Below are 18,081 nucleotides of genomic sequence, written 5' to 3' on the forward strand. Positions count from 1 at the left end.
TACGCCTCAACAAGAAGCTTCGGAGGTATTGTGCCAGGTCAAGGGACCCTCAGGCAGTAGCGGTTGACGCCCTGGTGACACCGTGGGTGTTTCAGTTGGTCTATGTTTTCCCTCTTCTTCCACTCATCTCAAAGATATTGAGAATCATAAGACGAAAAAGAGTGCAGACAATACTCATTGTTCCAGATTGGCCTCGAAGGGCCTGGTATTCAGATCTTCAGGAAATGCTCACAGAAGATCTGTGCCTCTTCCTCTCAGAGAGGACCTGTTGCAACAGGGGCCCTGTGTGTTCCAAGACTTACCGTGGTTACGTTTGACGGCATGGCGGTTGAACACCGAATCCTACCTGGGAAAGGCATTCCGGAAGAAGTCATCCCTACTCTGATAAAGACTAGGAAGGAGGTGACGGCGAAACATTATCACCGTATCTGGAGAAAGTATGTATCTTGGTGTGAATCTAAGAATGCTCCTACCTACGGAAGATTTCCATCTGGGCCGTTTTCTCCACTTTCTACAGACAGGAGTGGATATGGGCCTTAAATTAGGCTCCATTAAGGTACAGATTTCGGCCCTATCAATTTTCTTTCAGAAGGAATTGGCTTCTCTCTCAGAAATCCAGACTTTTGTAAAGGGAGTGCTGCACATACAGCCTCCTTTTGTGCCTCCAGTGGCGCCATGGGACCTTAACGTGGTGTTACAGTTCCTAAAATCTCACTGGTTTGAGCCCCTTCAAACAGTGGAATTAAAATTTCTCACTTGGAAGGTGGTCATGTTGTTGGCCTTGGCATCTGCAAGGCGGGTGTCTGAATTGGCGGCTTTGTCTCACAAAAGCCCCTATCTGATTTTCCATGTGGATAGGGCAGAGTTGAGGACTCGTCCTCAATTTTTGCCTAAGGTGGTTTCATCGTTTCATATGAACCAACCTATTGTGGTGCCGGTAGCTACGAGTGACTTGGAGGATTCCAAGTCCCTGGATGTAGTCAGGGCCTTAAAAATTTACGTAGCCAGGACGTCTCGGGTTAGGAAAACAGAGGCACTGTTTGTCCTGTATGCAGCCAACAAGGTTGGCGCTCCTGCTTCTAAGCAGACTATTGCTCGCTGGATATGTAACACGATTCAGCAGGCTCATTCTACGACTGGATTGCCGTTACCTAATTCGGTAAAGGCCCATTCCACTAGGAAGGTGGGCTCTTCTTGAGCGGCTGCCCGAGGCGTCTCGGCGTTACAGCTTTGCCGAGCGGCGACTTGGTCGGGTTCAAACACTTTTGCAAAATTCTACAAGTTTGATACCCTGGCTGATGAGGACCTCATGTTTGCTCAGTCGGTGCTGCAGAGTCATCCGCACTCTCCCGACCGGTCTGGAGCTTTGGTATAATCCCCATGGTCCTTACGGAGTCCCCAGCATCCTCTAGGACGTAAGAGAAAATAAGATTTTAAACCTACCGGTAAATCTTTTTCTCCTAGTCCGTAGAGGATGCTGGGCGCCCGTCCCAGTGCGTACATATTTCTGCAAGACTAGTATATAGTTATTGCTTACATAAAGGTTATGTTACAGTTTTGATCAGTCTTGGGCTGATGCTGTTTTGTTTCATACTGTTAACTGGTTGCGTATATTCCAGGTTATACGGTGTGGATGGTGTGGGCTGGTTAACAAAAATCCTTTCCTCGTACTGTCCGTCTCCTCTGGGCACAGTTTCTCTAACTGAGGTCTGGAGGAGGGGCATAGAGGGAGGAGCCAGTGCACACCCATCTAAAGTTCTTTATAGTGCCCATGTCTCCTGCGGAGCCCGTCTATACCCCATGGTCCTTACGGAGTCCCCAGCATCCTCTACGGACTAGGAGAAAAAGATTTACCGGTAGGCTTAAAATCTTATTTTTTGGCTTGTGATGAGAACTACGTGGGAGCGCGCATCGCATCGCAAGCCAAAAGAAACACTGTGTGATTTGAACTACAAGTGAAGCGTTTTGAACTTAAAAGTTCAAAACGCATCCGAGAATTGCACCGTGTATGGGGATGCGGTCAACATCCCGCTGGACGGGATCCCGGCGGTCGAAATACCGACGACGGAATCCCGACCGCCACAATCCCGACATATTCTCCCTCCGTATTCCGCTCGCCACCCCTGTTGGGATTGTGTGGTCGGGATTCCGGCGTCTGTATTTCGGCCGCCGGGATCCCGTCCAGCGGGATTACGTACTGATACCCGTGTATGGGCACCATGCGTGCATCCCTGCTTTCTGCCCAGCACCCAGCCATAGACCTACTTCCTGACCACCCTGCAGCGTCTCGGGACTTCTGCATGTGTAGAGGGACCCGCCACCTGAATCCAACAGCTCAATGCGAGACCACAGGAGAAGACAGCGCCACTGGAGCCCGAGATACCACACATTGCTGGAAAGGTGAGTATTCATGAATTGCTACTTACCAAAGTTATATATCGCATCGAACTGATGCGATGTATAGTGGTAAGTATCAATTTATGTTACGTAGCGTACATGAATACTCCCCTATGTCTTTTTGCAGTGCAATACTGGTCACCTGCACCTGCATCCATATAAAAAAAACAAATAAAACAGGCTTTGTATAAAATAAAAGGTTTTTTTTTTGCAGTCAAATAAATCAATCACTCCAGCGCACTCCTTGGTCACTCCAGCCTGCTAGCCCCCGCACCCCCCGCCGGCTGATTCCAGTCACAGGTTTCCCCCTGCACCGGAGGACATCCCGCACAACAGCACCCCGCCCCCGCCGGGTGACTCCAGTCAACGTTTACCCCACCCCCACCCCACCCCTTACAACACCCCCCCCCCCCCCCTCTGCGCCGGGTAATGGTGCAAGTATAAAAAATGTCTCATGGGTACTGTGTGCGCGCGTGTGACCAAATGCCACATGGGGCGTGGCCAATGAAAATGGGGGCGTGGTACACATATGGGGTGAGGGGTAGATACACATATGACCCCAATAGTGCCAGATACACGTTGCCCCCCAGTGCCAGATACACGTTGCCCCCCCAGTGCCAGATACACGTTGCCCCCCCAGTGCCAGATACACGTTGCCCCCCCAGTGCCAGATACACAAATGCCCCCCCAGTGCCAGATACACAAATGCCCCCCCAGTGCCAGATACACGTCCCCCCAGTGCCAGATATGCTCCCAGTGCCAGGTATACATGCCCCCCCCCCCCCCCCCTCCCCAGTGCCAGATATGCCCCCCCAGTGCCAGGTACACAAGTCCCCCCAGTGCCAAGTATACATGCCCCCCCCCCCCAGTGCTAGATATGCCCCCCCCAGTGCCAGATATGCCCCCAGTGCCAGGTATACATGAAGCCTCCCCCAGCTCACCTCTCCTGCTGCTGCTGTCCTGTCTGTGTGAGGAGAGGAGAGCGCAGCCTGCGCCTCTCCTTCCCCTCATTCTCCGGCGGGTGCGGGTGTCTCAGTTCAATTCAGCGCCGATCCGTGAGCCAATCAGCTCGCGGAGCGAGCTCTGATTGGGTCACAGGCGGCGCTGAATTGAACTGAGACACCCGCACCCGCTGGAGACTGAGGGAAGGAGAGGCGCAGGCTGCGCTCTCCTTTCCTCACACAGACAGGACAGCCGCACAGGTCACTGCCACCAGATAACATCACTCCCGGCTAACTCCAGACTGGCCAGCCGCACAGGTTTCTGCGGCACGCAACACCGGCGCTGACTTAGTAAGTAGCCCACACTGCCCGGCTGCTCTGACACATCCCGCCGCCCCCTGCGCTAACTCCACAATGCCCAGCCACACAGGTTACTGCCGCCTGTACTCCCTCCCCCTCAGCGCCGGCTAACTTCACACTGGCAGGGCTGCACCGGTTACTGCCGCCCGCACCCAAATCCCCCCTCCCCCCCCCGGCGCCGAGTCCACACTGCCCGGGCCGCACAGGAAAAAAAAAAAAGACCTGCGTCTGCAAGGCTACGGCGGCGACACCCCTGTGACAGCGCTGCGGCACCCCAGGGAGCCGCGGCGCACAGTTTGGGAACCTCTGCCTTACCCTATAACCTAAGTCCACTAAAATCTTAGTATTTTGGATAAGTACAGTGACTTGAATTTTTGTAGCTGTCCTGTGCATCGCGGAGAATCACCCTATAGGAGCAGGCGGCGCTTGGAGATCATCTAATCTCCAAGCACTTCCTCTGCACATGACGCACTGACATCATCGACATGGCAGTATGCCATGTCAGGGCCGCCAGTCTCAAAGGGGTCTTAAGTGGGTTGCACCCGGAAGGACACATTTAGATGTCCCGGCTGCATCCCGCTATGGCGATGCGAAAGCTTAACTAAACTGTTCCTATAAATTGTTGCCAACTTTATATGGGTGTGGATTATTGCATCGACAGGCACTAGGTCGACAGGGTTGGAAAGTCTACAGAGGTTCTAGGTCGACATGGTCTAGGTCGACAGTTCAAAAGGTCGACATGAGTTTTTCATGTTTTTTTTGTGTCTTTTTTTTTTTTTCTCCGTACAGTGACCGGGAAGTCCAATTAGTGCACCGTGTCCCCTCGCATCGCTCCACTACTGCTTCGCTCGGCACAAATTACCGTTCCAATCGTAGTCCACGTGGATCGTAAAGTATGGAAAAAGAAAAAGAAAAAAAATGTGAAAAACATGTCGACCTGTTGACCTAGAAACCATGTCGACCTAGTGACTGTCGACCAATAGTGGTCGACCTAGACAGTGTCGATCTTCAGACCGGATCCCCTTTATATTTATGTGAATGTTTCTATCCATACTTACAATGACATACAAAAAGTCTAGAAAATGTATTTGCCTTTCTAGGCATGGCCTTTGGATTGCTTCCAAGTTGTTCCCATCAGAGCAAAGTGTCTGCTAATGGCAGTGGGGAGTGAGTGCTGTGGGATGTGTAGGGCAGGCATTATTGAACAGCTCCTGGTGATTTTCTGTGGATACACTTTACTGCAGTATCTTCCATATGAAATATTAGTGCTTCCAGGTAGCAAATAGGACATTAGTATGTGTTTACCTCAGGCCTGAGTGCAATCTAAAATATTTTTGTTGTTTTTTTTGTATTGGTGTACTCCTAACTGCCCATGCTTCATTTTCACACTAAGGGATATCTCAAACGGGATTGTATACACTTGAGAAGTGAATCCCTCCACTCTGCCCATATATAATTCTAGCATAATAATATGGATGTCAAGGCTGCTCTGTGCGGCAGCCATGTTTGAGTAGTAAACAGACTGAGGGGGAGGAGCCATGTGCTCACCAACTGCTGCTCCTCAGAATACTTGGCTGTTTGAATTTTGCAGTGGGACAGTTAGTGTGTGAGCTGGTGACGGTGCGTCAGGTATGTGACATGCTCCCGTCCATGGCCTGCCATGGGCCTCAGCCGGTACTCTGGAGCCAGGCCATTGAACATTCATAGGTTATCTTTTGTTTTTATTTCATGATAAATGGAGTGAATCTTCTATATACTTCTCATACGTCTAATAGATTTACCTTCTGGGTGTGAGGCCGTGCTCTTATGTATGCACGCATCAATGTGCATTGTGATGCCCAAGGCTGAGTGCATTTAGCCACTCAAGGTGTATTTACGTGTATCAGAACATTACCACACACCCAAAATATATCTTATAAAATGGTCGATTCAGATATAGGAGGATCAAATGGTTCAGAATAAGTCGTTCAATTAGAATTATATTTAATGAATGAAAATGTAACTGGATAACAGTGTAAATTAAAAAAAATTGTTACAATTTTTCTGTCCGAAATGTGTGTAATACCCCTTTTACATCGCCAAAATAACCCGGTATATTACTGGGTTGAGGTGCGGTGTGAAAGGGGGCATTTTACAATTTTCTTGGTCGACTGAACCGGTATTTCAACCCAGTAATAAAGCAGTGTTATGCCCGGGTTGAAGTGCAGTGTGAAGGGGTTGCCAGGTCGATGTGACCTAGGACCCGTTCACACTATAGGGAGAGGCAGCGCTTGGAGATGATCTGATCGCCTCATCGCGTCAGTGATGGGCTGCTGTCAGTGAGGCAGTGATGTGCTGCTTTCTGTCAGTGAGGCAGTGATGTGCTGCTTTCTGTCAGTGAGGCAGTGATGTGCTGCTTTCTGTCAGTGAGGCAGTGATGGGCTGCTGTCAGTGAGGCAGTGATGTGCTGCTTTCTGTCAGTGAGGCAGTGATGGGCTGCTGTCAGTGAGGCAGTGATGTGCTGCTTTCTGTCAGTGAGGCAGTGATGGGCTGCTGTCAGTGAGGCAGTGATGAGCTGCTTTCTGTCAGTGAGGCAGTGATGGGCTGCTGTCAGTGAGGCAGCGATGTGCTGCTTTCTGTCAGTGAGGCAGCGATGTGCTGCTTTCTGTCAGTGAGGCAGTGATGTGCTGCTTTCTGTCAGTGAGGCAGTGATGGGCTGCTTTCTGTCAGTGAGGCAGTGATGGGCTGCTTTCTGTCAGTGAGGCAGTGATGGGCTGCTGTCAGTGAGGCAGTGATGTGCTGCTTTCTGTCAGTGAGGCAGTGATGGGCTGCTGTCTGTCAGTGAGGCAGTGATGTGCTGCTTTCTGTCAGTGAGGCAGTGATGGGCTGCTTTCTGTCAGTGAGGCAGTGATGGGCTGCTTTCTGTCAATGAGGCAGGGCTATGCTCAGAATCACTCAAAAAGAGGTGGGAGCTTGTGTGATGTCTCCGATTGGGCCCCCTCCTCTCCGGCAGCGCAGTAGAATATGGCATTGTGCCAGAGTCTACTGCGCTTGCACAAGTCTCCAGGAATATTGCGCCCGCACTCTTGGGGACAACTGTATTGCGCATGCACGAATCACCAGAAAATAGCAGTTGCCATTTTCCGAGTGATTTTTGCCGCTGTGCCTCTAGCGCCAGGCTGACAGAGAGTGAGTATAATTAAATGGGTATGCGGCGTGGGGGCCCAGGGGCCGGTGTGCACTGCACTCCTTGCACCCATTGTAGTTGCGCCAATGGCTTTGCTGCAGTCAGTGAGACAGGGGTGTGCTGCTTTCTGTCAGTGAGGCAGAGATGGGCTGTGTTTCTGTGAGCAGTGTCTCTGAGCGCTGCTGCTGTTTACAATTGGGTTTGGTTACAGATGGTAGGTACTGTGACAGTTGGAAGCAGTTCAGGTGTACGGTCGTTGGGAAACAATGCATGGTCATGTGATCTAGTGTATCCAATCATGTTAGTGGGTCTTCTGTCAGTATACCATGTTATTTTATGTGTGTGTGTATTGCTGCTTGTCACATGAAATCAATGGAACATACTTATTTCTCTAACGTCCTAGTGGATGCTGGGGACTCCGAAAGGACCATGGGGAATAGCGGCTCCGCAGGAGACTGGGCACAAAGTAAAAGCTTTAGGACTAGCTGGTGTGCACTGGCTCCTCCCCCTATGACCCTCCTCCAAGCCTCAGTTAAGATTTTGTGCCCGAACGAGAAGGGTGCAATCTAGGTGGCTCTCCTGAGCTGCTTAGAGTAAAAGTTTAAATAGGTTTTTTTTATTTTCAGTGAGACCTGCTGGCAACAGGCTCACTGCATCGAGGGACTAAGGGGAGAAGAAGCGAACTCACCTGCGTGCAGAGTGGATTGGGCTTCTTAGGCTACTGGACATTAGCTCCAGAGGGACTATCACAGGCCCAGCCATGGATGGGTCCCGGAGCCGCGCCGCCGGCCCCCTTACAGAGCCAGAAGAGTGAAGAGGTCCGGAAAATCGGCGGCAGAAGACGTCCTGTCTTCAATAAGGTAGCGCACAGCACCGCAGCTGTGCGCCATTGCTCTCAGCACACTTCACACTCCGGTCACTGAGGGTGCAGGGCGCTGGGGGGGGGCGCCCTGGGACGCAATGAAAATACCTTAAATGGCTAAAAATACATCACATATAGCTCCTGGGCTATATGGATGTATTTAACCCCTGCCAGTTTTCCACAAAAAAGCGTGAGAAAGGCCGCCGAAAAAGGGGCGGAGCCTATCTCCTCAGCACACAAGCGCCATTTTTTCCTCACAGCTCCGTTGGAGGAAGGCTCCCTGACTCTCCCCTGCAGTCCTGCACTACAGAAACAGGGTAAAACAAGAGAGGGGGGGCACTAAATTGGCATATTAATATATACAGCAGCTATATTAGGGAAAAACACTTATATAAGGTTATCCCTATATATATATATAGCGCTCTGGTGTGTGCTGGCAAACTCTCCCTCTGTCTCCCCAAAGGGCTAGTGGGGTCCTGTCCTCTGTCAGAGCATTCCCTGTGTGTGTGCTGTGTGTCGGTACGCTGTGTCGACATGTATGAGGAGGAAAATGGTGTGGAGGCGGAGCAATTGCCTGTGTTAGTGATGTCACCCCCTAGGGAGTCGACACCTGACTGGATGGTCTTATGGAAAGAATTACGTGATAGTGTCGGCACTTTACAAAAGACTGTTGACGACATGAGACAGCCGGCAAATCAGTTAATACCTGTACAGGCGTCTCAAACACCGTCAGGGGCTATAAAACGCCCGTTACCTCAGGTCGATACAGACACTGACACGGACACTGACTCCAGTGTCGACGGTGAGGAAACAAACGTATTTTCCAGTAGGGCCACACGTTACATGATCACGGCAATGAAGGAGGTTTTGAACATTTCTGATACTACAAGTACCACAAAAAAGGGTATTATGTGGGGTGTGAAAAAACTACCCATAGTTTTTCCTGAATCAGATGAATTAAATGAGGTGTGTGATGAAGCGTGGGTTTCCCCCGATAAAATAAAATGCTAATTTCTAAAAAAATTATTGGCATTATACCCTTTCCCGCCAGAGGTTAGGGCGCGTTGGGAAACACCCCCTAGCGTAGATAAGGCGCTCACACGCTTATCAAAACAAGTGGCGTTACCGTCTCCTGATACGGCCGCCCTCAAGGAACCAGCTGATAGGAAGCTGGAAAATATCCTTAAAAGTATATACACACATACTGGTATTATACTGCGACCAGCAATCGCCTCAGCCTGGATGTGCAGTGCTGGGGTGGCTTGGTCGGATTCCCTGACTGAAAATATTGATACCCTGGACAGGGACAATATATTATTGACTATAGAGCATTTAAAGGATGCATTTCTATATATGCGAGATGCACAGAGGGATATTTGCACTCTGGCATCAAGAGTAAGTGCGATGTCCATTTCTGCCAGAAGAGGATTATGGATGCGACAGTGGTCAGGGGATGCGGATTCCAAACGGCATATGGAAGTATTGCCGTATAAAGGGGAGGAGTTATTTGGGGTCGGTCTATCGGACCTGGTGGCCACGGCAACGGCTGGAAAATCCACCTTTTTACCCCAAGTCACCTCGCGGCAGAAAAAGATACCGTCTTTTCAGGCTCAGTCCTTTCGTCCCCATAAGGGCAAGCGGGCAAAAGGCCACTCATATCTGCCCCGGGGCAGAGGAAGGGGAAAAAGACTGCAGCAAACAGCCTCTTCCCACGAACAGAAGCCCTCCCCCGCTTCTGCCAAGTCCTCAGCATGACGCTGGGGCCTTACAAGCGGACTCAGGCACGGTGGGGGCCCGTCTCAAGAATTTCAGCGCGCAGTGGGCTCACTCGCAAGTGGACCCCTGGATCCTGCAGGTAGTATCTCAGGGGTACAAATTGGAATTCGAGACGTCTCCCCCTCGCCGGTTCCTGAAGTCTGCTTTACCAACGTCTCCCCCCGACAGGGAGGCGGTATTGGAAGCCATTCACAAGCTGTATTCCCAGCAGGTGATAATCAAGGTACCCCTCCTACAACAGGGAAAGGGGTATTATTCCACGCTGTTTGTGGTACCGAAGCCGGACGGCTCGGTGAGACCCATTTTAAATCTGAAATCCTTGAACACTTGCATAAAAAGATTCAAGTTCAAGATGGAGTCACTCAGAGCAGTGATAGCGAACCTGGAAGAAGGGGACTATATGGTGTCTCTGGACATCAAGGATGCTTACCTCCATGTCCCAATTTGCCCTTCTCACCAAGGGTACCTCAGGTTTGTGGTACAGAACTGTCACTATCCGTTTCAGACGCTGCCGTTTGGATTGTCCACGGCACCCCGGGTCTTTACCAAGGTAATGGCCGAAATGATGATTCTTCTTCGAAGAAAAGGCGTCTTAATTATCCCTTACTTGGACGATCTCCTGATAAGGGCAAGGTCCAGAGAACAGTTAGAGGTCGGAGTAGCACTATCTCAAGTAGTACTACGACAGCACGGATGGATTCTAAATATTCCAAAATCGCAGCTGATTCCGACGACACGTCTGCTGTTCCTAGGGATGATTCTGGACACAGTACAGAAAAAGGTGTTTCTTCCGGAGGAGAAAGCCAAGAAGTTATCCGACCTAGTCAGGAACCTCCTAAGACCAGGCCAAGTGTCAGTACATCAATGCACAAGGGTCCTGGGAAAGATGGTGGCTTCTTACGAAGCGATTCCATTCGGCAGATTCCACGCAAGAACTTTTCAGTGGGATCTGCTGGACAAATGGTCCGGATCGCATCTTCAAATGCATCAGCGGATAACCCTGTCTCCAAGGACAAGGGTGTCTCTCCTGTGGTGGTTACAGAGTGCTCATCTCCTAGAGGGCCGCAGATTCGGCATTCAGGATTGGGTCCTGGTGACCACGGATGCCAGCCTGAGAGGCTGGGGAGCAGTCACACAGGGAAGAAATTTCCAGGGCTTGTGGTCAAGCATGGAAACGTCACTTCACATAAATATCCTGGAACTAAGGGCCATTTACAATGCCCTAAGTCAGGCAAGACCTCTGCTTCAGGGTCAGCCGGTGTTGATCCAGTCGGACAACATCACGGCAGTCGCCCACGTAAACAGACAGGGCGGCACAAGAAGCAGGAGGGCAATGATGGAAGTGGCAAGGATTCTTCGCTGGGCGGAGAATCATGTGATAGCACTGTCAGCAGTATTCATTCCGGGAGTGGACAACTGGGAAGCAGACTTCCTCAGCAGACACGATCTTCACCCGGGGGAGTGGGGACTTCACCCAGAAGTCTTCCACATGATTGTGAACCGTTGGGAAAAACCAAAGGTGGACATGATGGCGTCCCGCCTCAACAAAAAACTGGACAGATATTGCGCCAGGTCAAGGGACCCTCAGGCAATAGCTGTGGACGCTCTGGTAACACCGTGGGTGTACCAGTCAGTGTATGTGTTCCCTCCTCTTCCTCTCATACCAAAAGTACTGAGAATCATAAGAAGGAGAGGAGTAAAGACTATACTCGTGGCTCCGGATTGGCCAAGAAGGACTTGGTACCCGGAAATTCAAGAGATGCTCACGGAAGACCCGTGGCCTCTACCTCTAAGAGGTGACCTGCTCCAGCAGGGACCATGTCTGTTCCAAGACTTACCGCAGCTGCGTTTGACGGCATGGCGGTTGAACGCCGGATCCTGAAGGAAAAAGGCATTCCGGATGAAGTCATCCCTACCCTGATCAAAGCCAGGAAGGATGTAACCATACAACATTATCACCGTATTTGGCGTAAATATGTTGCGTGGTGCGAGGCCAGGAAGGCCCCTACAGAGGAATTTCAACTGGGTCGTTTCCTGCATTTCCTGCAAACAGGACTGTCTATGGGCCTCAAATTAGGGTCCATTAAGGTTCAAATTTCGGCCCTGTCAATATTCTTCCAAAAAGAACTGGCTTCTGTTCCTGAAGTTCAGACGTTTGTCAAGGGGGTACTGCATATACAGCCTCCTTTTGTGCCTCCAGTGGCACCTTGGGATCTCAATGTAGTTTTGGGATTCCTAAAATCACATTGGTTTGAACCACTCACCACTGTGGACTTAAAATATCTCACATGGAAAGTGGTAATGCTGTTAGCCCTGGCTTCAGCCAGGCGTGTCTCAGAATTGGCGGCTTTATCCTATAAAAGCCCTTACCTAATTTTTCATACGGACAGGGCAGAATTGAGGACTCGTCCTCAATTTCTCCCTAAGGTGGTTTCAGCATTTCACTTAAACCAGCCTATTGTGGTGCCTGCGGCTACTAGGGACTTGGAGGATTCCAAGTTGCTGGACGTAGTCAGGGCCCTGAAAATATGTTTCCAGGACGGCTGGAGTCAGAAAATCTGATTCGCTGTTTATCCTGTATGCACCCAACAAGCTGGGTGCTCCTGCTTCTAAGCAGACGATTGCTCGTTGGATTTGTAGTACAATTCAGCTTGCACATTCTGTGGCAGGCCTGCCACAGCCAAAATCTGTAAAAGCCCATTCCACACGGAAAGTGGGCTCATCTTGGGCGGCTGCCCGAGGGGTCTCGGCTTTACAACTTTGCCGAGCAGCTACTTGGTCAGGGGCAAACACGTTTGCTAAATTCTACAAATTTGATACCCTGGCTGAGGAGGACCTGGAGTTCTCTCATTCGGTGCTGCAGAGTCATCCGCACTCTCCCGCCCGTTTGGGAGCTTTGGTATAATCCCCATGGTCCTTTCGGAGTCCCCAGCATCCACTAGGACGTTAGAGAAAATAAGAATTTACTTACCGATAATTCTATTTCTCATAGTCCGTAGTGGATGCTGGGCGCCCATCCCAAGTGCGGATTGTCTGCATTACTTGTACATAGTTATTGTTACAAAAATCGGGTTATTGTTGTTGTGAGCCATCTTTTCAGAGGCTCCTCTGTTATCATGCTGTTAACTGGGTTCAGATCACAGGTTGTACGGTGTGATTGGTGTGGCTGGTATGAGTCTTACCCGGGATTCAAAATCCTTCCTTATTGTGTACGCTCGTCCGGGCACAGTATCCTAACTGAGGCTTGGAGGAGGGTCATAGGGGGAGGAGCCAGTGCACACCAGCTAGTCCTAAAGCTTTTACTTTGTGCCCAGTCTCCTGCGGAGCTGCTATTCCCCATGGTCCTTTCGGAGTCCCCAGCATCCACTACGGACTATGAGAAATAGAATTATCGGTAAGTAAATTCTTATTTTTTATAGCCAGATATATTGACCAACGTATCTCTTTGTGTTATTTTTAAAGCCACAGAGATATATTCCCTCCTTATCTCATGAGTATGCTTTATGTACAGGCATTCTTAGTGCAGCAGTCATGTGATTAGGGGGCATCATTCACCTTCATTATACTATGTTCAAGTTGCTGCTGGTTACCTAACCAACTGCTGCTTAGTAACACCTTCCTTATTAAAAATGCTTTCATCCAAATTGTGCCTTTCTGCTGCGGGCTCCACAGGGAAAGACATTGGGGTGTAGAGTAGGATCTTGATCCGAGGCACCAACAGGCTCAAAGCTTTGACTGTTCCCAGAATGCCTAGCGCCGCCTCCTCTATAACCCCGCCTCCGTGCCCAGGAGCTCAGTTTTGTAGTTGGTGCCATGCAGTAAGCAGGCACTTAACAGGGAGGCTGCTCCAGCAGCCCTGAGAGAAGCTTTTAAAGAATTTTGAAGACTTCAAGTGCTGCAGCAGAGACACTGACTGTGTTAGATGTCAGTCAGACATCTCCTGCTGCAACTCCATCATCTCCCCCAGCGGCGCTGTACATTCCCGCACCCTGGTTGCCGGGTACCTACAGCGGAGGCTCCGGTTTTCTTCCTTGTTAGTCACACACACGACCGCTGCTCTACAGGATCGCGTGGCCGCACTCAGGGAGGAGGTAAGGCGTCCCCTCAATGGGACCCGCTGTAAATCGCGATCCCGCGTGGCCGGTGGGAGGCGGGCCGTGTGCGCTGGCGTGGACACTCTGGTAGTACAGGGACCCCACTAGACCACCAGGGCATGGGCACAGGTCTGTTTTCTCTTATAAAACCATTTTACTAAGCCCCCAGTACCCGGTGGTGAAGTCCAGCAGGGGGATAAGGCTTTGACCTGTAGCCCCTCCCCCAGCCCTAGGGCGCCATTTTTATTGTAAATGTTCCCGCCCTGGAGTTGCATATCTCTCTCTTCCTCACTCCCTGTCAGTGTTTGGGCGCCATTATAGCAAGCAGAGCTGATCCTGGGACTGTTTGGGCAAATCCTCCTCTGTAAAGCCGCCTGCTTGTCAGCACTGTGCATTTTACAGGACATTTTAAGAATTCTACATGTCTGCTGACAGTGTTAGTTAAGAAAAAGTGCATTTAGTCAGGGTTATTTAGTACAAGTAACCTGTGATATACATCCAGTCTTTACTGTGCATTGTTATATCTATTCAGTGTATAGCTATACATAGTACTACTCTGTATTGCTAGTCCAGTGCAGTTTTATTGCATGTCATAATTTCTGCATTGTACAAACTGTGACTCTGTGTGTGTGCATATAGCTGCTGTGACACCTCCATTTCGTGTCTCTCACTCAGATTGCTATCCCTATATTCTATAACCTTAGGGGGCTAAGTGTGTCATGTTTATTATAATATAGGCAGTTCACATTATATACTCAGTGTGTATTTTTCTTTGTGATTTTTAGTCACCATATACCTCTTGAATTCCCTGTTTGGGCTGATACACTGCACAGGGGGTTCTTGTCAGGTATTGTGCTGCTGATATTGTACTGTGTTGCCTTGCATTGAGCTTTTGATTATGTCAGCTACAAAGCGCAACGGAGCTGGGGCTGATCCCACATTGCGTGGTGTTGGAGATACAGATACATTTGAGTATAACATAGCAGCTGAGGGTTCAGGTTCTGGGGGTTCCTTGCCCCCCAGTGGGACTGTAGCAGTTGGGGTGCACAATGACCCACCTTGGGCTACCTTCTACCACGCTATTAAATACGCTGGTAACTAGACTAACGCCCCCTATGGGACCTCCTGTGCCGGTACAACCGCTTATGGTCCTCGTGGTTAATCTGCCATGGGCAGATAAACTGTCCAATCAGTTATAGCAATTGAACCAATGACTGACTGCTCAAAAGTCTAACCCTCGCCTGCCTAAGTCCAAGGGGTCCTCTAAGCGGGCAATTACTTCCTCACAATCCACCCACATACCAGACACCTTGTCTGATGAGGATGACGCTTATACGGACCCCACAGATTCTGATCCTGATGCTTCTGATGGGGAAGTTGTTTTGCAGGTGTATGTTCCTGACTTGTTAGAGGCTATCAGGCTCATTCTTCAGATGGGTGGTCTTCTGTATGCCGAATGTCGGGATACCGGCGCACAGTATACCGGCGCCGGAATCCCGACACCCGGCATACCGACAACTATTCTCCCTCGTGGGGGTTCACGACCCCCCTGGAGGGAGAAAAAAATAGTGTGGCAGGCGTAGCGCGCCACCGTGCCTGCAGTGTGGCGAGCGCACCGAGCCCGCAAGGGGCTCCTTTGCGCTCGCCACGCTGTCGGTATGCCGGCGGTCGGGCTCCCGGCGCTGGTATGCTGGTCGCAGGGAGCCCGAGCGCCGACATACTGTACTACACCCCTTCAGGTTGATGATGAACCGGAGCCTGACACTGCCCCTAAGAAACCGGACAGGTTTAAACATCAGAAGGTGGTTAAACAAGTTTTACCTCACTCTGACCATTTAGTTGACATACGTCAGGAGTCCTAGGAAAATACAGGAAAGAAGTTCACGCCTCACAAGAAGATGTTGGCCCGCTACCCCCTTGCTGCAGGAGCTTAGTAAAAATTGGGAAACACCCCCGCCAGTGGATTCACAAGTAGCGCGGCTGGTAGTATCCTCAGCTCTGCCTGCAACTACTGTCACGTCCTTTAGAGAGCCGACGGACAAGCGCGTGGAGGGTTGTTTGAAGGCAATCTACACCCTTAACAGTGTGGTGCATAGGCCCACTATTGCAGCGACATGGGCTGCAGAAGCTGTGGAAGCGTGGGCTCAGGAGCTGGAGGCGGAGTTGCCTTCCAATGCTTCTGATCATGCTAGACAATGCCTGTCGTATATTGTTACAGCGTCTCATTACATTAAAGAGGCAGCTTCTGATGCCGGTATTCTGGCGGCCAAGGCTTCTACTACGTCCATTTTGGCTCGCAGAATTCTCTGGTTACGGTCCTGGAGATACTCCCCTTCAAAGGAGACATTTTTTTCGGAGAAACCTTGACAAGATAGTGGCTGACTTAGCGTCTGCTAAAACAGCATGTCTTCCTAGTACTGCTCCTTCGGTGCCGAAGTCTAAGAGTACTTCCTTTCGCTCCTTTCGTCCTTCATGGAAAGCAAAAGGTCAGGCGTACCCAAAACAGGTTCGCACTTCCAAACCCAATAAGCCCAAACCCAAACGGGCCTGGGCTGCCCGTCGGCCTGCTTCAAAAAAGGATAAGCATGACGGGGCGGGCCTCCCTCTGGGGAATCCCAGGGTGGGTGGCCGACTTCTAGGGTTTACCCAGGAATGGTTGAAGACCACTTCCGATGCCTGGGTACAGGAAGTCGTCACTCGAGGTTAAGCCTGATCATTCAAGAATCGTCCCCCTCATCGATTTTGTCTGACAGACATCCCTTCGGATCAGGTGAAGGCAAAAACTTTGGTGGTACATTCCCTCCTGGACACAGGAGTGGTAGTACATGTGCCTCTGGCTCAGAGAGGCAAGGGGTACTATTCACCGCTGTTCCTAGTACTGAAACCGAATGGGTATTCCCGGCCCATTCTCAACCTCAAGTCCTTGAACAAATTTGTGAAGGACTCCAAGTTTCGTATAGGAAACTCTTCGCTCTATTGTTCTGGCCTTGGAGCCTGGGGACTATATGGTCTCCCTGGACATACAGGATGCTTACCTGCATATTCCTATTGCAGTGTTGAATCAGCAGTACCTGAGGTTTGCGGTTGGCAACCTCCATTACCAATTTCGGGCGTTACCTTTTGGTTTGACCACAGCTCCGTGAGTCTTCACCAAGGTCATGGCGGTAATGACGGCTGTAATCCGCCGTAAAGGGGTCAGGATCCTACCGTACTTGGACGACTTGTTGATCCTGGCGAATTCCCCAGAGATTCTCCTACGCCATCTGGATCTGACTATCCAGTTTCTGCAAGCCCACGGGTGGCTCATCAACTGGGAGAAATCCTCCCTGGTCCCTGCTCAGAGCATGGTGCACCTGGGGGCGTTGTTGAACACTCCTAACCAGCGATTGTTCTTGTCTCACGAGAAAGTCCTGAAGCTTCAGGACAGGATTCGATGCTTCCTATCTCGTCCGCAAGTGTCGATACATTCGGCAATGCAAGTGCTAGGTCTCATGGTGTTGGCTTTTGACATGGTGGAGTACGCTCCATTCCATTCCTGCCCTCTCCAGAGGCTGATTCTTGCCAAGTGGGATGGCCTGCCTCACCGGATCAGGTCTCAAGTGATCTCATTGTCTCCGGAGGTCCGTCTGTCACTGAGCTGGTGACTACTGGACCAGCAACTGAGCGGGGGTCGTCCCTTCTGGATTTCCAACTGGGTCCTTCTGACGATGGATGCCAGTCTGTGGGGCTGGGGCACGGTGTTGGAGCAACACTCTTCAGGGTCGGTGGACCAGGGAGGAATCTCTCCTCCCTGTAAACATTCTGGAATCGCGGGTAATGTTCTAGGCGTTGACACTAGCCCTACCTCTAGTACAGAACAGGTCTGTTCAAGTACAGTCAGACAACCCCTCCACAGTGGCGTACATAAATCATCAAGGCGGCACTCGAAGCCGCATGGCGATGATGGAATTATCAAAAATCCTTTGTTGGACGGAACGCCATCTGCCAGCCATATCGTCAGTGTTCATTCCGGGAGTCCTCAACTGTTAGGCGGACTTCCTCAGTCCTCAAGACGTACACACTGGAGAGTGGAGTCTTCATCCGGAAGTCTTTCAACTCCTAGTGGATAAGTGGGGCCTACCAGCTGTAGACCTGATGGCGTCTCGACACAATCACAAGGTTCTGGTCTTCGGAGCAAGGACAAGGGATCCTCAAGCAGCGTTCGTGGATGCACTGGTAACTCCATGGAACTTTCGGCCGCCGTACGTGTTCCCTCCGGTGTCACTTCTGCCCAGGGTGATAAGGAAGTTCAAGCAAGTAGAAGGAATACTACTTCTAATCGCTCCAGCGTGGCTCAGACGGTATTGATTTTCAGACCTGCAGGGTCTCTCGATAGAGCGTCCTCTTCTACTTCCGCAATGCCCAGACCTCTTCGTTCAGGGCCCTTGTGTCTAACCGGTTTTGACCCGTCTGGCTTTGACGGCGTGGCTCTTGAAGCTTCCGTAC

At 50.6% G+C, this 18,081-nt stretch overlaps 1 protein-coding gene across 3 annotated transcripts in view; it reads left to right on the forward strand.

The window, feature by feature from the left end:
- The window catches only part of ZNF609 (zinc finger protein 609), a 244,876-nt gene that overhangs the window by 70,836 nt on the left and 155,959 nt on the right, over positions 1-18,081 (forward strand). The window lies entirely within an intron of this gene.

The sequence above is a fragment of the Pseudophryne corroboree genome, chromosome 6, assembly GCF_028390025.1.
Source record: "Pseudophryne corroboree isolate aPseCor3 chromosome 6, aPseCor3.hap2, whole genome shotgun sequence".
Taxonomy (NCBI): Eukaryota; Metazoa; Chordata; class Amphibia; order Anura; family Myobatrachidae; genus Pseudophryne; species Pseudophryne corroboree.